The 21889-nt window shown below is 27.6% G+C and overlaps 1 protein-coding gene and 1 pseudogene across 1 annotated transcript in view; one reads left to right on the top strand and one right to left on the bottom strand.

Moving 5' to 3' along the window:
* LOC107165281 (uncharacterized) overlaps positions 1-21889 on the bottom strand; it is a 253096-nt gene that overhangs the window by 218409 nt on the left and 12798 nt on the right. The window lies entirely within an intron of this gene.
* Positions 479-1023, top strand: LOC149058364 (uncharacterized; annotated as a pseudogene).

Here is a 21889-nt window from a genome sequence, read left to right as displayed (position 1 = left end):
CACCGGACAGTCCCCAGACAAAATTATGTTTGGTCGAGAGATCTTGGCAGCTGAGGCTGGCTGAAGAATTTCCGGACACGAGAAAAGTTGATCCGGAGTTTTCCGGAGCAGTGCGGAACCCTCCGGTAGAAATCAAAGATTCTCCGGTGGAACCGGATGATGTTTCTGTGGTAGAAAGGGGTGACTCGGCGGTTTCCGGTTTCCAAGCCCCCAGTACCCATATACCCATATTCCCTGGGAAGAGCATGACTGTCAGTAGGGGGTTGGGTATATTATAAAGCGCATCCACAGTCAAGTGCGGAGAAGCGGTTTCACGCGGGGTTCACCCCGAAATGGTTAGGTCCGGTTAAGTTGGATAAACCACTAGGAACCGGAGTGTTCTTGACGGAGGGTAAACACCCTACTAAGTTACATGTCTCAGCGATGAAGCGAGCTGTAGGACCGTCAGAGAACACAAACTAATCATACCTTGTTTCAGATGGCAGAACGCGCTAATAATCCGCCACCAAACCGCAACAACCGGCCATCCCGTGGCAATCATGCCACCCACGTAGCGAAGCTACGGGCCATGGCGGGACAGCTACTCTTAGAAGCCAGGAGGCTTTCCGGGGATGGACCGGAGGACATGGTGAGCGGTTAGGTTAGCACCGCGTCATTTGGTCGGATCCGAGCAAACCCGACGGCGTGGGCCTTGTTTAAGAGGGGATTCGCCGAGGGACGTCGGTCCACGCGGGCTAACACCCCACACCCAGAAGCCACCAGGACTCGGGCAGGACCTCCGGAAGGGTGCCACCCCGCCGAGCGGTGCCGGCGTACCAACGCCATGATGTGCGGGACAGATGGGGGTGGTTCCAGGCACAACCACCAGCTCCGCAGCCAGCCCAGCAGCCGACCCCGCCGACAGCCACGCCGCAACCGGTAACTCCACCAGCCACCTCCCAGGAACGACAGCTGGCCGTGGTGGAGCGATGGATCGAGGCCATGGAGGTGACGGCCGTGGCCCCACACTCCGACCCGGAGTAGGCCAGTAGATTTGGCGCGTCTCCCGAACTCGGGGGGGGGGGGGAGTATGTCGCGGTCGTTTTCGCAACGACCTCGGCGTCTCCATCGACGTCCGCGAGATCGCGACCGACAACCGGTCTGGCCGCCGCCGGCGGACGACGCCGTCGTCAATGCCACACTCGTGTACATAAGATGTAGTTCAATAAAGTGTGTTGTCGTTAACAAAGTGTTGTTGTTTGTTACCCATTCCGTCCAACGCCTACACAATTACCAAGCCAGTAAATCGATGATGCATAATATAATTGTTATTATTATTTAATATGCACCTAGTATTTTGTATTGGTTGATTTGTATTAATCGTATATAAAAAATACGAATGTTTGGTGTTCAAAAAGTCACATCAACATATTCTATATTGTATCGGGTGTATGTGGTTTTAAATCAATTTTTTTTACCAAATATTATGTACTACCAAACGAAAAGGAACAGACATGATATTCAGTATGATTAATGAATATTGTAATATTGGAAGTCCGACCAAGTTGCTTGTGATTTATAATTTGGGTTCACATCAACAATACAAAAATAATTTTAGGATTTAAATATTTTTGAGAGTAAATTGATAATTTTTTTTTAAATAATAATTGAAGAACTCCATTTTTCGTGTAAGTATATCAAATAACTATTTTCTTATTAGCATAAAACATTTTATTTCTTTACCGTTCATTAATAAGTTGGTACTTCATATTTTCCAGATATTATATTATATTTAGTATAATACAATTATCATATTTAATGCATTGTAGTTTAAATAATTTTATATTGGGGAGAAAATGTATAATGTATTGATTGGAAAATCACGTTATTCTCTTGACATATAGAAACTTAACCAATATAGGTACTATACAAAAGAGGTTAAATATAAGATAACTAATGACCTTTTTAAAAGAAATGAGTGATAAATAACATACAATTTAGACGTTCATTGAGGGGGTTAAAAAATGTTTAATTTGCACTTAACTCATACAATACTCCGAGTAAAAATATTTCGTGACAATAATGGACAATTATTAAATTTCTAACCAGTTGTTTTTTTTTTTTTTTTTTAAAAATGTTTCTTTGATTAATTTTTAACTGTAAAAATTATACTTGATTTTGAATGATTTAGTTTTATTTTTTTATTACATAGCTTTCAATTAGATGTATAATTAATAATAAAACTAATTGAAACTTTTGAAACCGGATCCTATCAAACAAAACTAATTTATTATGTGAATTTTTTAATAAGACTGCACACTAGTTTAAAAATATTTCCATAATTATTGGATGAATATTTTGAATAACAAAAATAAAATAATAGTAATAATAATTAGTAATTAAATTAAAAATATTGAATTCAGAAACCATTAGATGGCAAATTTAATTAAAGTTTATAATTTTAATTTGTTTTCGACAATTTATGTTTTACTTCACTTCGTTGTTTCCTAATTTTTCTTGCATTTATTTTTCATTTTTATTTTACTATGGTAATTTTTTTTTGAAAAGATTATAAATTATAATTTAAACAATCTAACTTAGTAATTTTAATATCATAATATAAAAATCTGGGTTACGAAAAGGAAAATATTATGAAATTATATACTTGTTCAAACGTATTCAGTCGTTTTTAAAAGTTTCTTAGCATAAAAATAAAAATATAAGATAAATACTATCATTAAGGTTTATAAATCATTTAAAAATTATTGAATATTTGGTGATATTTGATATATATTTTAAGGTAGTGAACTAATGAATATTATTTACTGAGTTGCTCTTTATCAAAATGTTGTATATGCAATAACATATATTTTCCATCATTGTATAACACTACTTTTAATTGTGTATTACATTATTGACGTCAAGGTACTGAAATTAATCGAATTATAGGGATCATAAATCCATGAGAATATAGCTAATTACTAGGGCTCGGATTTATATGTAATAAAAAAAAATAGTAATTGCCAATCTTACATTATGTAATACCTAAGTATCGTAATAAGAAAACAAATATAATTAAAACACGATAAAGTCAAAATAATATTTTTTTTCCTCCAGAGCTGTGCTTTTGTATATCTGTGATGGTTGCAACACTGAAAAATTGATTATGTCATATTAGACTATTCAGCTAGGTATTTAATATATTTTATAAATACGAGTATTACGAGTCTTTCAATAAGAAATTAAAGACGAATATATCGACAGTATAGTTAGACGTCGAGATTTGTTGATCGGCAAGCTTAAGAAATTATTAGTTCAACACACCATGACAAATTCACCTTAAATAACAACACTTTATAATTTTCTATTATATTTTATTAGATTACAATATCCACGTGTACCTAATACTCAGGCGATATCGCTGCTGCAGCCTGCGGCTATACCGAACACAACACGTGTCTGATTTCACACGCTAACTGTTAGTTACACACACATACATATAATTTATCAGTTGGTTTTATTTTTTCATGGTTATCACTCCATATTCCATTCACCCTTCCAACCACAGTTTCCGATCGCTTTTCAGAGTACTGTTTTCGCCATGCATGGGATTATTACTTCCCTTCCCCCCTCTCGGTTCACCATGGCGTCTTTTACGAGTGGATTCTCCGATATTTTACTACAGGATGGAGGATAAACCTTAATCCTATCGATACACATATCATATATATTATATAGTTGTGTATACTACAAAAATTGCAAGAAACTGAACTGAAATTGCCTACATCGTTGTAGTGCTTCGGTTCCTAACGGTTAGTGTTGAACAATTCTTGCCATATGCGTTCAATACATTCGATACCAAATCCAACAATATCATTTCAGATTGTTCTTATTTTCCTCGTTTCTTTCTCTTTTATTTTTATATAGTGTTTGAATGACGCGTAAATTTATAGACACCGGAATAACATCATGATGATTTCAGGAAGTAGTTTTAATATTATATACTTTCTGCACATAACAGTTCATAATAATAATGTAAACAGATACCATCTAGTGTCTATAAAATAATTAGCATATGTTTTTCAATGATATTAAAACTAAAAAAAAAAAAACTGAAAAGTTTAAATATTACGTTTTTACCTATTTCATATAAATTAAAACTTACATGGAATACCTAATTTATTTAAAACTGTTGTAATATGAAAATAACTTTATTATTAATTGTAAATTATTTATAATAATAGTATAATAACTGCATATTCTAGCTACTAAGTCTCAGACCAAGTACAGTAACTCATGATAACTTAATATAGTCTGTATGGCTATTAATATACCAAAAATATAAAAACAAAATAACACATTTTTTAATTACAGTGTATATTATGATTTATGTATTTAATAAATATAATTTTTTTTAACAAAATCTCTTTCTTTAAAAAAATTTCTTTAAAGAAATCTCTGAATTTAACCCCAAAAATTTAAAATTTCAATGAATAAATGCATTCGTTTGACGATCAAATTAAAGTCTTAAATTACATACTGAAGCAAGGCAAAGAGTTCTATTAAAAGATCGCATTTCGTTTATTTATACAATTTTGTTTATTACATTTAGTAAGACAACTTTATGTTGTATGAACCAGATGTAAAATTTCAATGAAATAACCCAACTATGTAAGTCGTCAAGTCTTTCAATTAATATTAGTTAAATAAATACAACTAAATCAATTTTCCATCTGTTTTGAATCAATTTATTTTTCAATAAACATAGACATTAAATACATATTTACAATTATTTTAATTAATTATAAAATTATAAAATTTCGGATTATGGTTGTCTCAATAAAATATTTAAGCTAAATATTTGAACCTTAGTCTACATATAGGTATGTATATATAATATTTTATATCTTATATTTACTAGTGACGTAGTTCTAAATCGATTGAAAATTATCTAGTTAATCGTATTTTGTGTCTATTATATTTCTATAATTAAGTCACTTATTAAATTTTAATATTTGTATTTTATTGTTTTCCAAAGATTCAAAAAAATCGTAAATCTATAATTATTTAAATTTACGTTTTTATTTTAATTTATATTTTTAATAATTATTTAAGTATATCAAATAAAATACCATGCAATATAAAAAATAAACAGGACTTTTTTACAACCCTTTTTGACTTTTATATACAAAGGTAAAAAAGGTAAAATAATACCTAATTTAAATTAAGAAATATGTATATATATATATACCGTTTATTTTTAATTATTTCTTAGTTTATTTATTCATTAAGCATTTAAAACTCACAAATACAAAAAAACGATTATGACATTATGCATACATACTGTTTTGAAATGTAAATTTATAAAAATGTATGGATATTTCATGCATATAGTTCAAGAGGCGTATATCAAAACGTCTTGAACACTGGATGAATAAATGTTTTATTATTGGTTATTCTTATTTTCCTCGCAGAAAATCAAATAAAAGTAATGTTACATTACGATTATAGCATATTTTTCTGGTGATTATTTATTACGAGGAGTTAAAAGAGATATAAAAAAAATAAAAAAATAAAAATAAAATGATGTGGTGGTAATTAGACATACTGATTATCATCGGGAAAAAAACATGGTAACTATAAAATTGTATTTTTCATTCTAGCAGTATTTTAAGTGTATACAAAATATATGTATTTTAATACCTAGAAGGTTCTTAGTAATTTTAATATTTTATTTATGAAAGTTAAAATATAGTATAGATAAAATAATTAGCGAGCCAAAGTGTTTAATTTGAAAAACTTAAAATTATTTTAAACTTTTCGTTTGAGCATAATGATGAAAAAAAAATATTACAAAGGATTTTAACAAAATATTTTTAAATATTTTTCTATTGATTATGCATACCTTGGAGTAATTGACTTTTGCAGACGTGGTTCATTACTATTTTTATTATTATTTTACAGCAAAGGGGAATCGTTCAATAGTTTTATAAGTATTTTTATTAATTGAGAATCATTTTTGTATTCGAATTGTATTTGGAAGTTAAATTTCTTTTTGAACTATTAAACAATCATAAAAACTGAATAAATGACTCTGATACAGAAAGTGTTAAATTTATCTCGTCATTGTAGTGAGTCACTATAATGGAAGTATTAAAAACGATTATGATCAAACAGATTATAATGTAGGTTAACCTATACTTAAAAAAATATGAATTCGTATTTTTATTTCTATTCCTTGTAAATCAAATCATAAGGAATCGCATATCTATTATATTCAAACCTTATAAATATTAAAAAAAAAAAATAGATGTATTTCTAACTACCACATAATTATCATAATTCGCAAATTTTATGTTTTAGATGATTTTTGTGAAAATTTAAGCTTGAAGCACATAAAAAAATGATAAGTATGATTTTTTTGTTAAATTAGGCTAATATTACCCTAACTCATAATAAACAGTTACCCTATAGTGATGTATGTAATGTCTCAATAAGCTTTAATTTAATTATTCCAGAAAATATATTTTTTGCAAAAGATGAAAGATTCTAATCACTATTTATTTTTGAATTACAGAAAATCAATCGTGTATTAAAACTCTTATTTTTTCTTAATTGCTATTTAGTTATTACTGATTATTTTAAATAAAACTTGGAACATATCATTAAATTTAAGATCTAACTCCCAAAATCAACAGCTAGTTAAAGTTTTGAACTGAAATATACTTAACTTTTACAGTTGCTAAGGGCTATAGGATGGTATCAGAATCATTAAAAGACACACATCACTATAAACCAGCATATTCATTGTTCCACTCAAAGTCTTACACTGATAATAATATACATTTTATCAACAAAAGAATCATCATATTATTTAAAGATTAAATATTTTATTTTGAGTTACCGAAATAATACGAATGCAAGTACTTAACAAAATATATTTATTATTATCTACTGATCTAGGACCAACGTGGTTGAATTTTTTGTTATTTATATAGTAAATATTAAACAAATGTTTTCAAAATTTCGTCCAATTATATATTTTATTAAATTGTTCTTTGTTACAAAATAACAAACAAATCTCCTACTTAGTTATATTATATAAATAAATGCACTTTTATTATATCGAGTTGTAAAGTTTACAATCGAATAATATTTTATTATTTTACATATCGGAGAAAAATATATTAAATATTTAGTCTTCTTTAATCATACTATTGTGTAATATAAAATTATATAATTTCTTTATCATAACATTAATAATATTGTGATACATAGTTAATAGCGTTTTATTTATTCATTATTGTTCCTGAATTTTAAAATTATTATTACGTCTATGATAATTGTAACTTACGGTTTATGTGTTGATAAGAAAAATAAAAGTAAATTTATCCAATTCGTGTTTATGTATATCATTAATCGAACAAATCAATCTCTCTTTGTTTAAATGAATTATCGAAGACTTAATATAAGTAATTTTAAAAATATTATGATTAAATAATGCTCAAAATGACTTTTTGAGGTAAAAATATCAGATTTGAACTCAGTTATTATATTTTGAAATGGTTTATTATAATATATGTATACAAATAATACAATATGCACTGTATAGTTTATACTTTTTTACCAATAGCCATACATTATAATTCATCATTGTTTGCGTTTTTGACATAGAATAATAGGAATAAACACGCTGTTATTCTGAAATCTTTGCATCACACAAATGTGAATAATGTATAGTAGAAGAACAAGGAAAACTGGATAGTTGTAATCCTTTATTTAATTTTATATTCACTAAGAAAATTCTTCTTATATTCGTGAATATCGTAAACAACGGTAATATTTTGTTAAAAACAAAAAAATAAATAATAGACAAAAAATAGATCTTTACAATATAATTACGACTACATATGATTCTGAAGTTAAAGTTTAATACGAATAAAAAACGCACAAAAGATTAATCAAAAACAATTGTGTAGAATTTATTGTAGTAAATAAGTAATAAATGTGGATTTTGGCATAGAAAATTGTAACGAAACACGTCATAATAATATACACGAGTATGTAACAGAACGAAATAGACATGGTTGGTTTATGTAACAACTTTGAACGCTGTGAGTTAAGATACTGTAACACGTAACATATCGTGTTTATACTTTATAGTGATAACATCGAGAAACGTGATAGCATAAATCCAATTCTTGTTAAATATTTTAACTAAATAATCTAGAGTACAATAATAAATTAAAAAGTAGGTAGGCACCTACTTTATAAATTACAAATCATAAAATATACTAATTATCTATTTATTTACTCGGTAAAAACATAATATAAATACACAATACGCACAATTTGATCGATATACTTGATATAGCAATATTTGAATAACATTGATGTTTGAATTTTCGATTCCACTTACTTTAGAATTAAAATCGTAGATAAATTAACCCCGATGAGGTAGGCAATCGAACGGTTCTCAATTACATTATCTAATACATAAATAATTATGACTTAATGCGTATTCTAACCTTTCGTAGGAGGTGGAAACAAAAGATTTTTTACTGACGATTTCATAATTTTATTAAACTAAAACTTACCACCATTATATGATTATAAACTGTGTATAATATACAGGATGTTTCAGTGTTCGTCTTCATGCGTACCTCACTACCATATAATGATATAAACTCATCTAGGTACCCAACTTCAGTAAGCAGCCTGTAAACTTGCAAACTTATATAGTGTATTAATGTAAATGAATAATTTAACTTTTAAAAAATTTACATAAATTAATCCTATAAATTTGCTAGCTCAGATTTTTTAGCTAACAGCAGAAATGAAATTTAAATTTAATTTTCAGTTTATTCACTCGAGCCGAAAAATAATTAAGTTATAATGTATTTGAAACTTAAATATTGTTATAGTGTTATTTTTAGAAAATAAAAACTTATATGCAATATAAAACTGGTGTTGATAAACATGGTAAGGCTCAAAACAATATATATATTAACAGCTCATTATGTATACCTATTATAAACAAGACTTTGGATAATTTGTAAGGAATTTAATATTGTTGTTTAAGCAAATATAAATAAAAAATAGCTTAATAATATGTTGAATATGTGTAAATGTATAAAAATCAAGTCAAAGAATTTTTTAAATATTTGAACGTATATTCATGACATTTTTCCTATAAGTCTAGTTTTTTTTTATAATTGTTCATAAAATTGTTATTGATAGTACTAATCATATAATAGTGTTAATTTTGAATGATGTGTAAACAACTGTAAATTTGTGGACACAGTATGATACGGCGGTAAGATTTTTATTCAACAGTTTTAATCTATTCGCGTTTATTACATTAGTGTTACTAAAAACAAAAGTATTTATCAAGAAACTAAATGTTAATTATACTTAAGTTCAGAAACGATAAATTCAATCAAATTATTTAACACAAAACTTTCTAAAACCAATTTTATTTTATAACGAAACAATTAATACTTTTTCACTTAATATGTACTGAAACGTAACTACCAGTATGCATAATTATACTTAATCAAAATACCCTCAAAGAGAAATTAGAATAATAGAATTTAATTTTACCACCCATAATGTGAAAAGCACTTTCACAATATCGATCTTTCATCGTTTTATATATACATTTAATCATAAATATGGGTTTTCTGTAAGTTCCATAGATAATAATTCATTTGAATTCCACAAACGAATATCTAAACTTTTTAATAGATATATCTAAGAAAGTAATAAATATTAATTATATTTAACTGAATCATCAATATTATTTTGTAACATAATATTAATAACAGAAAATATTTGAAAGTATACTATATATACTATATATATCTCTTTAATTAATTTTAGTATCTATAGGCTAAATATTTTACACGCATTTTGATTTTATAATAAACAAATTGTATACTTAAAGATATTTTAAACATTTATAATATTTTATCTTCACCCATAAATTAGTATAATTGTATTTTAAATAGTACAATTTGATGTTAATTGAATAGAGTTAAAACCTGATACATAAATACTTTATGGTATCCCAATTATGAATATATTATATATTTACATTAACATTTATTTTATTAATAAAAAATAATACATTTTAATTTACTAATAATATATTTATCAATTTAATAATTTATTTTCATTATTATGTGAGTGTTTAATTATTTTTATTTCTGATTAATTATTATGATAATTGTATAGGAGTACAACTCAAATTATTCAAACAAAAATACATAAAAAAATAATAATTGATCGAATACCTTACATTTCAAGAATATGAAATTTTGAATACAAATTTTCGATCACATAACTTCAATTTGACCCATATCCCAAAAATACTATTATATACACTAAAAGTTATATGTGTATTGAATAATTATCACATTCATAGGTAGACAACCTTAAAAATAATAATAATAATTGCTCAGTTACATGACAGAAACAACAGTTTTCTAATTCCACTAAACTTCATACAATCAAACAAAGGATTAATCATAGTTTGAAGTAATTATTAACACAATATTGAAATTAGCCACACAAAAATATAACAAATTTTCAATGGTAAAAAGGAAGGCCTCAAAATTCACTTTCTACTTAGTTCATGTGAACATAAAGTATATTTTAACCAAATTTCACACATATAATTAGAAAAGAGAAGTTTCTTAACTTCTGAAATTACTGGTCAAATTGCTCAATCAGGGGCTAGACTCTATTTACACCACCATGAACTTCGTTGTTTCTGCCAATCTGTAAGACCAAATATAAGAATGACATATTTTCTAGCCATTTATCTTACACACAAGTATTACACATTTTAAATTGGCATTATTATATCTAATAATTTAAGCGCAATAGTTATTAATTATTGAATAATAGTTTTTGTTTAACATTCTTTATTTCTATTTACATAATACATAAAAATGTTTATGATTTATATATCAATCTGTGTTAACTAAACAGGTTAATAAATAATTATGTATAAAATAAAATAAAATAAAATAAATTGTATATTTAATTGTTGTATCGTTCAACATAAATAGTTTATTTATAATAAATATAATACTAAAATTTTGAAATTATGAAATCTTGTATTTTTTTATGAAAAATGCACAGATATATTTGGTATAGGTGTTCTGGGTTAGGGCATTGAAATAAGTTAAATGAAAAACCAACGCTCGTGATATTAGATTTTATATTAACAGTCAATAATAATGTGCATGTTATAATTAAATTAATATTTTCAAATACCAAGAAATTAGTTAAACTATTGGAAAAGTTATGTTATATTTATTTTGATAACTGAATTTCTTTTATTTCTAGCTGGTCAGAAAACATTTTTTTTATATAATATTATGGTCTTTAATGACAGTATTATGATACCATATTTAATAAACAATAAATAATATCCAATACAAAATACGTCATGTAGTATATGTATGTAAATATTGATTAATTTCCAAAATTTTTAAATTTATATGCAAATATTTGTATTATTAATATACATTTTTGATTGCTGAATAAAAAAACATAATATGTCGGAAGCCCTTCACCTAGATAACATAAGTCACATTATGAAATTCTTAATTAAGACCAATCTTATAAATTGTTTATGTAAATACTATATTCTAAGAAATTGTTAACCTTAAAACTCTTTGTATGGCCATAGACGACGAGGCTTATTTATTTATATAATAAAAAAAAAAAAAAAAACGTAATAATCAAAAGTAAGGATTTAGCATTTATAGACGTCTGTGATCGCAACGACCATCAAACATTATTGAATATCATCAATAGTCTCAAATGGTATTTCGTTATTGAAGCTCACAAAAACCACAATCAATAAGTCGCACTGCCATCACACCCCTTTCACCGAGTGTTGATTATTATACGTAGGACATAGCTGGCACGTGAAATGTAGGTAATCTATTTGTCGTAACGTATATTATCAAAACTTATAATCTATATGGAAGCCATTTGAACCACGTTTACGTGTAAAATGTTTTCTTCGTGATGCCTAAATAAATAACATCTGTACATAAGAAATACCGACCTCGAATCACAAAAATACAACTTATTAAATATCACCATTATAACTGCGTGTAATTGAGTTTAGATGATATTCACATAGTAATAAATGTATTTTATTTCTAAGAGTATACTGTACACAAATTTGTGTTCTTCATCATGACGAAAACCAATCTTTTAAAAGAATAATATTATTAGTATTTCACATATTAATTGTTAAATCATATTGTTGTCGTTTATATATAAATTATGTCGTGTTGTTTCGTGTAGGTAGTGTTTATATAATAATATAGATATTATGTATAGTGTGAAGTTTTAGAAAAAGTTATTGTACTTATTGGTATAGTGTATACCTACAAACGTGTGACACGAATCACATTATTTCATATTTTATCTATATAATTACTTAACACGATTAATTGCTTTAAAAATTTTAAACACGAATGTTCGTGCTATTATATAAACCAGCATAAGTTAAAATTTTCGAACATTTGATACGATACCTTTTAAATATTGCATATGTTGAACATATTATTCATAGAGCCATAAAAAGGGTTTTATGCAAATATTGATAATATTGTTATATAATGATAATGTATTTAAAATGTACATACATCATTTCCATCTAATATAATATAGAATTGATATTTATCAATTAAAATTGCCTAAAAATATTGATAAAATATTTAATTAATATTAATCATATTTTATAATGTTTTATTATTGTTATTTCAGAAAAATAAAAATATTAATTTACATAATCTTAAATTTTAATTAAAAAAATTAAAATCAAAAGGTAAGTAATTCTACATGCGGGTGTTAAGATTTAAGAATATGTGTTTAATCATCTAATATTTTATATTATAATAGTATTTTTTCATATAATTAATTATAACCTTTGTAAACCATTTGTAAACATTAATAAGAATAAACTAATATAGAATTCATCCAGTTTATAAATAATAGGTTAAATTTAAATTTATTAAAATGTCTTGTTATACGAATATTCAAGCCTACAATATACTCTTGAAGTACTGACGTCTCGTCAATAGTCACCAGTCATACGTTTATACAGGAAATTATAGTTATATTAGATATATTATTTAATTTTGATTACATAATATCGTTAAAAAATTGTTAATTAACTATTAAATGTATTATAGGGCACCTGGATGTCGATACGGTAATATCGGAAGCTATTGAGAAACTGAAATAGTATTGTCTTTATTGTTAGAAAAAACTTATATAGAATTTTTTAATTTTTTACCCTTGAAAAATAATTTAAATATGTGTTTAAAAGCGACAAAGAAAAGACAGACATTTTCCACGAACACCTCTTATTGACTTTTAAACCACGCCAATCATTACTCAGCCCCACCAAAATTGACGAAATAAACACATATCTTGACTACCCTTTGACTATGGCAATGCCACCCAATCATATATTTTCTCATGAAGTCGCATATTTGATTAATAAATCACAAAAACACAAATCTTCCGGTTACGATTTAATCACATCTGAAGTTGAAATTCATCTCCCAAAAAAGGCTTTACTGTTCCTCAGTTTTATATAAAATTCTATGATAATGCTCACCGAATTTCCTTTACTCTGGAATTATTCAATAATAATCATAATCCATAAGCCCGACAAACCCACAGAAATGCATTAATCGATTAGACCAATAAGCCTTGTCCTATTTCTCGAAAATTTTTGAAAAACTGATTCTGAAACGTATCCTACCAATCATAAAAATAAACCTTCCCAATAATCAATTTGGATTTAGGTACAATACATCAGATCCACCATCTTATAGATGAAATATATTTTTCTCTTGAAAAAAAGCTCATAAGCACAGGAGTATTCTTGGACGTTAAACAGACATTTGATCGGGTTTGACGCTCTAAGGGCTCCTCCAAAAATCAAAGCAATTTCACCTCCCCCTTCTGTGTGATTATGAACAAAATTTTCAAATATTTCTAAAATAGAAGCTAGTGTCCCGCAAGGTTCAGCAGTTATTGTACTACTGCTTTTTAACATCTATATCGTGGACTAACCCACTACTTAAAACACAATGGTAGCCGACGAAAAAGCATTAATTGCGGTACCACTTATATACAAAATGCTACTTAAACCAATTTGGGTTTATGGTATATAGCTTTGGGGGTCAGCAAAACCTACTTACAAAAATAAAATACAAACCTTTCAATCCAAATCTGTAAGACAAATCACTAAAGCACCTTAGTACGTTTCCGATCACACACTTCATCACGATCTCTCCATACTCTTTGTTGTAAACGTGGATAAAACATACTACGAAAAATTCCATATCCACCTTTTAAACCACATAAACCCACTCCTTCATGATATCTCTTTCTTGACTATTCCTGGAAATCCTTCCAAACAACTCAAACGCAAGTGGTGAAGAAACCTACTGACAAACTAATTCAATCTTAATATTCATGTTTTTTTTATTGTAGTACCTCTACTGGGAAGCTTCTACACTCTGCTATATCTATTTGTATTGTTTTTTTTTTTATTATTATTATTACTATCTACTACCTAAGTCCTAAATTGTTCTTATAGTTCTTTTTTGAAACAGATTGAATAAAACATTGTAAAAACAAAAAAAATATATATTTGTTTAGAGCACATACGTAGACACACTGGAATATTTCTATTGTACTACAACTGCAATCGTTGCTCCTTATAACTCAATCACATTGAAAATTATCAAGAAAATTGTATGATAATCTCTTAAAATAGAAATATATATATGTATAAAAAAACATTTCTTAGAAATGTGATTAAATAAATTAAACCTACGGTTTATTAATGTTTGTGTTTTTAATATATTATTCCATTTTATCAATTACTTTTATGCTGAGCTGTGAAACGGTTACTTAGTAAGCTATCGAAAATATCACGTGCAAATATACGTTTTTACAACATATTTTCAAACGTTTAAAGGGATCTTTAACAATAAAAGTTTCCCTTTGTATCGAGAAAGATATTTTTGAATCATTTAACTTTTAAAAACTTCAACGGAATTTTTCTTATGTTCCCTGCTTTTGGCTGTTTATAAAAATAATATACATCAATAATAATAAAATTCTTACTCGTAACTTTGAGGTAATGGAATTCTTGTTTAAATATACGAATGCAGTATTCTATGTATATCTAATATAGCGTACAGCGTAAAATGAAGTTTATTTTTATTTTAAGATATTATTATATTTTTGACAGTTTACGATAAAAAATACATTAAAGAAAACGAATAATATTTTTCGGAACCACCTATAAAAAAATATTGTATTTACGGCTACGTGACCGATTGAAATGTTATAAACGCGCGTCCACAGCTGCAGTGGCTATATATAGCTACGTTCTATACGCCTGTAAACAGCACGTGATCGGACCGGTACTATAAAGAATAATATGATAATACTAGTTTATTGAACGTTTGCGTGAGTTTGCGTTATATCGTTGTCATGTACATCGGGCAAACAACGAGAAGCTCCATGTCCCCGGCATCCCCACTTTGAGCTTTCGTAAAAAAAACCCGGGGCGATCGTTTGTACTCTGTTTGTACTGATTTGTACCGCAAAAACCGTCGTTTGTACCGAAAGCTGTAAAAAGTTACAAACGTTTTAAGTTGGGGGTGCTGGAAACATGCCAGCACCCCCCACTTTAAACTTTCGTAAAAAAACTCGGGGCGATCGTTTGTACTCTGTTTGTACCGGTTTGTACCAAAAAATCGTCATTTGTACCAAAAGCTGTAAAAAGTTATAAAAGTTTTAAGTGAAACACGACTCCAGCACCCCCACTTTGAGGGTTGTTATAAAAAAAGCGTACATAATATGACTCTTTTACCACTCAGCCAACGCACTTATCGCAACACATACCATGAGATCCTAGTTACTTCTTGATTTTCAAAAATTCAAAAAATATTTTTCTAAACACCATTGATATAATAGCTTTGAGTAGAAGGTCCATTGGTCTTGCAAACCCCCCCCCCCTCCCCCTCCGATTTTAATATTTGTTTTTCGTAATTTTTTTGAAAAGGGGCTCTACAATATTATAATATATTAATAAAATATGAAACAAAATAGGTAATATCCAAATTATTAAAACAAATGTACTTGGTTTTAAAATTTATTATATTTTAATGAGGATTGTGTGAAACAAAATATTTAATTTTGTCATATAATAGGTTGTAATGTATGGTATGAATGTACTCAAATTAAAGTTTATTTATTTTGTTCGAAATGTTTTTGAGCAACTTTAATATTAAAATAGTTTTGTTCAACCGTTGTATTTTTACGACATTAATAATCACCTCTTTATAACTTGTTTCACCATGCATATAGTTTCTATTATTGATGTTTAATTTAATATGCATATCTGACTAAACAAAATAGCTTTTTGATGAACTTAACATATTTTCTTAAACCTGGATTTGAGGCATCTTTTAATAAACAGTTATTGTAATTTGTACCATAATTATTTTATTTTTTTATTTTGATTGTACCTAATGTAGTTAAAAACACTTAAGCTTGGTTTCACATTGCTTTTAAAATAGGTATAGAAAAATATATTATTATTTGCTACATTTTTATTATTTTTGTAGTTTATGCCATGGGAACTTTTATAATATAAATTATAATTTTTAAAGAAATATTCTTGAAATGAATACTGTTACTTGCATATATAAAAATCAAAGCACATGATAATCTGGTTTGTTCTTGGCGTCCAAATATAAAGTGTTAAAGTTTCATAATTTCTATAAGTTTTTTTATTATCTGATCTATGGTAAGATCTTACACTTGATGAAGGATCATAGATTTTTTGCCATTCTTCTTTTGATAATAAGAAATTAAATGTTAGTACTTAGTATGCTTTCATCTTCTTCTGTAGTTCGCAATATTTGTTGCTATCAATGTCGTCGTATTTAAGATTCTGAGCGGAGCGATGAATGTTTTGATTTTACCATGATGTGTGTTTTTATTTTATTATTTTTTATCACGTTTTGGGACAGTAAAAGTACTTCGATTTTTGACTTCAGTACCTCGTTCGATCAGAAAGTGAATCTAGTTGGTACTTTGGGGGGTCAAAAGTAAAAAATTCTTAATACTTTTCTAAATGATCGAGAAAAACAAACTAAAAATTAAGCGAAAAACGGGGAATTTTACGCACAATCAATTTTCGACGAAATCAATTTTGGTTTTTGATGTAACTTTAAAACAAATGACCATAGATACAAGAAATTTTCACCGAATGTTTATATAAGTATATTCTATCCACCATGAACTTAGGGTTAAAAAATTGTCGACTTAAGTTGGACTATTCATAGGTATTTGCAATTTTCGATCATTATTAGTTTTTTTTAAATTAATATCGATAAAAATTTATTTGTTAGGCTGAAAAACTTGAAAATTTAATACAAGGCTTCTAACACATTGTAACAATGGCAGTTAAAAAATATTAAAAATACATATGCACGTTTTATAAGCATTTAAAGTTCAAATTTTGACTAAATACATAAAAATTACGGCAATGTTCAAATTATCTTAGATATAAATTCATAAAAGTTTTTTTTTTTTAATTCTAAGATTTGAAAATTTAATACAAGGCTCCTAACATATTTTTACAAAAGCAGTTGAAAAATAAAAGAAATGCTTAGTCACATTTTTTTTTTTACAAGCATTCAAAATTTGAATTTTAGACAAAATACCTAAAACTCACAAAAATTCGCAAATTATTTTAAACTAGAAATTCATAAAAAATTTTCTTTTTAAATCTAAGATTTGAAAATTTAATACAAGGCTGCTAACATATTATTACAATAGCAGTTGAAAAATAAAAGAAATATATTGTCACAATTTTTGTTTATAAGCAATTAAAGTTTGAATTTTGACAACATATTATTATGTAAAAATCACGAAAATTCGTAAATTATTTTATGATAGAAATTCATAAAAAAATTGTATTTTAAATCTAAGATTTGAAAATTTTTAATAATCTATAATATATTCTAGACAGATAAACCGTCTTCGCTCAGAATTTGTTTTTCGTATACAATGATATGATATCATTGGATTCAAATTTAATTCCATCCATTATAGTAACTCACTTGTAACCTACTGTACAGCAGAGCGACATCCACGACATACCCACTTTTTTTTATAAATTTACGTGTAAACAAAAAAAAAAAAAAAAAAAAAAAACTGAAAGTTAACAGCAGTTTAACAAAGCTTGGATCTATTCCAATTAAGATCTTATCTTTATTTATTATTAGTATCTATACTGATGAAAAATATTTAAACAAATCTACATAAAAATAAAAATATCTTAATAACAAATATATATTTAATTAAAAAGTTTTTCAATTAAAAAAAAAATAATAAAACAAAATTTATTTTAACAATAATAGATTTTTTATTACATTTACATATTTTATTAAATTTAGATTTATTTCTATAATTTTTAAAATTAAATATTTTGTTTCACACAATCCTCATTAAAATATAATAAATTTTAAAACCAAGTACATTTGTTTTAATAATTTGGATATTACCTATTTTGTTTCATATTTTATTAATATATTATAATTGTAGAGCCCCTTTTCAAAAAAATTACGAAAAACAAATATTAAAATCGGAGGGGGGGGAGGGGGTTTGCAAGACCAATGGACCTTCTACTCAAAGCTATTATATCAATGGTGTTTAGAAAAATATTTTTTGAATTTTTGAAAATCAAGAAGTAACTAGGATCTCATGGTATGTGTTGCGATAAGTGCGTTAGCTGAGTGGTAAAAGAGTCATATTATGTACGATTTTTTTATAACAACCCTCAAAGTGGGGGTGCTGGAGTCGTGTTTCACTTAAAACTTTTATAACTTTTTACAGCTTTTGGTACAAATGACGATTTTTTGGTACAAACCGGTACAAACAGAGTACAAACGATCGCCCCGAGTTTTTTTACGAAAGCTCAAATTGGGGATGCCGGGGACATGGACCTATATCCAAGGTCATTGGCAACGTTTGGTGGGTATGCGGAGGTAAGTATATAATCTAGAAAGATGTGCTCAGTTAATGACCACCTCCCAGCGCAAAACCAGACAAAATCGTATTCACAATTTTTTTTTTTAAATGATTTATTTTTTTGTGCGTTATTTATCAATTATACAGTACGTATACTAATATTAAGTAGTTATAAAATATAAAACATTTCCTTAACACATTAATACATTGTCTACTAACCATCTAACCATCGTCAATGTATTTTTGTGTTATTTTCCGTGCCAGAATCAGTGCTGAAAGAGTTTGTTCAATCATGTTTTAGTATGGTATATCATAGTTTCCAAAACTATATAAGTCATTATTGTTGATGCAATTTTACCAATTGGTTAAAAAATATGCATCTTAATATTAAGATCACGTGTTTATGGTTGTGAGTTGTAGAATACTGTAGTAGTTATCGATTATGTAATTTTGACAATTATATTAGAATACCGACTGTGCAGTATCAACTAGATGCAGATAACCAGACCGCAGACGGAGAGGTCCGAAACTATACGAAGTAAGCATGTTGTGACGCGCTTAGTGTGTCACAGTAGATAACAAATTTTAAATAAGGACGTGGTCTCGAATGACAGTGGCGATTAATTATTACTATTCATGTAGGCGACAAGGCCACGTGTGAGTGAGGGACCGATTACCAGAAAACTAATGCAAGCGTCCAAATTGCTTCGTAATTAATAACCTGCGTCGTCGGTGCGCGCGGTAACGAGACGACGGACGAATCCGTTGGCCTTGGTGAGAGAGAGAGAGAGAGTGAGAGAGGATGAAACGAGTGTTCTAGTCACACGCGAGGGATGGACTGAGGAGGATTGATCCTATAGATCCCTCACCCTCGGGGTCCTGTGACTTTGGTGGTCGTGGGCTATACTGTTTTGTTATTATAAACGAGCGTGACGGACGACGAAATAAAGACGGCGTCACCCCGACCGACGCCTGTGGGTTCGCTCGAAACGTGACAAACGATTTAATATTGTATATATTATAATACAGTGATAAATTATAATATTACAGTTAAAACTATTTATGCTAATGATACACGTCTTATAATATTGTAGTATAAAACAGTATATTAAGGTGAATTGTATTCAAATTATTATACAACTATAGAGAAGTTTTCGCAAAGAAATAGAATGTCGTTAACCACTTATTTTTCTTTTTGTCGTACCGATGTCTTACACTCTTAATAACAACTATGTGAGTATAATACAATATAAATTTTTAAAATTTTTTAATTAAATAAACGGAAATCACTAAAAGTACAAAAGTGTAAATGACGATTGACGAAATGAACATCTGTCATAATATCATACAAATGTCATGCGTAATAGGAGTTGATTGTGAAATGGGATATTGCATGAGTTGGTACTAGTTAACTATAAATGGTTTCGTACTTCAATAGTGATTATAAATTATTGTAATTTGATATATTCTAGATCAATAGAATACAAATCATTTTATAAAAGTCCTCAAAAATTAATTTCTAATTATAAATTATTATAACTGACAAATGGCAAATATTTTATCGGTGTAAAAAATCTAAATATTTCTGTACCGTCTGGAAAGAATAGAGACTAGCATCTATAGTCTATGGAATCTTTATAGAGCTGAAAAATGAGCGGATATATTTTTATTCGTTTGTTTTAGTGAAAGTTTTTTTTTTCAATCTGTTAGAGCCAAGTTCTCAAGACCATCCTCAGAAGATATGGCGTTGAAAGTTACCCATCGACCAAGAACAAAATAATGGTTTTCCTTTAACCGTCTCAAGCCAATGCATTCACTTTAAACAGTTCAAGCCTATAGTAATAGTACTTATCTACCTACCGACGACGATAACGATATTAGCGTGCTGTTTGGAATAGTTGTCGTAATAATAATATTATGATGGAACATTATCTCTTAGTTATCAAAGTATTTAATTTTTATAAAATTATTCACGTTATGAAATTACGTGTGTAGTCGATAGGTTAATTACCAATATTCAAACACTCCAAGCAATTTTTTTTCTTGTAATATTAATATTTGTCCATAATTGTTTAGAAACATAGATATTTGAAGTAGGGCAATAGATCGCAACACTTATGCTCATCCCAATAGCACCGTAAGTGATTAATATTAATGTGTTTTTCATTCAAATCTAGATATTAATAATATACACATTTGAAGTCAGTTTCAAATACTTATATTTCCTTATAGAATATCTGTAGTAACTAAGACTTTTCTTTCCAAATTTAAATCAAAATAATTACTAATTATTAGTGAAGATAATTAAATAGATTATTTTTTTGAAATTTTCATTTTTCTCAATTGAAATTCAGGCTATCAGTTTATTAGTTACTAAACATTATGCACTGAATATAATAGCCAGCTATATCATAAAAACTACTAACTAGGATGATAGGTTTGTTCTGAGATCATATTATGATAGTTGAAAAAAAAAATTGTTAAGTCTTATAATTCTATGTGTTATTAAATACATTTTACATATTGTCTTATGGGAAATAAATATTTAACTAAATGATAAATTGTTGTATAAATTTTTTTAATAATGCTATTTTATATTATGAAACTATAAACGATAACATTTTCCAAAAAAAATCATTGATTCTGCAATTTACATTTAACATAATTTTAAGAGCTAAAAACTAAAAGACTATTATGAATTTATTTTAATAATGTTATTTACAAAATAAATTTGTTAGTTTTAACTTATGACTTATTGGTTTATAAAGTTTTAGGTCACAAATTGTACTTAGCTTTCACAAAAATTAAA

The sequence above is a fragment of the Diuraphis noxia genome, unplaced genomic scaffold (genome assembly GCF_037042655.1).
Source record: "Diuraphis noxia isolate RWA-SAM2 unplaced genomic scaffold, SU_Dnox_SAM2 contig0002, whole genome shotgun sequence".
In the NCBI taxonomy this organism is placed as follows: domain Eukaryota; kingdom Metazoa; phylum Arthropoda; class Insecta; order Hemiptera; family Aphididae; genus Diuraphis; species Diuraphis noxia.
This window is presented reverse-complemented; position numbering and strand designations above follow the sequence as displayed.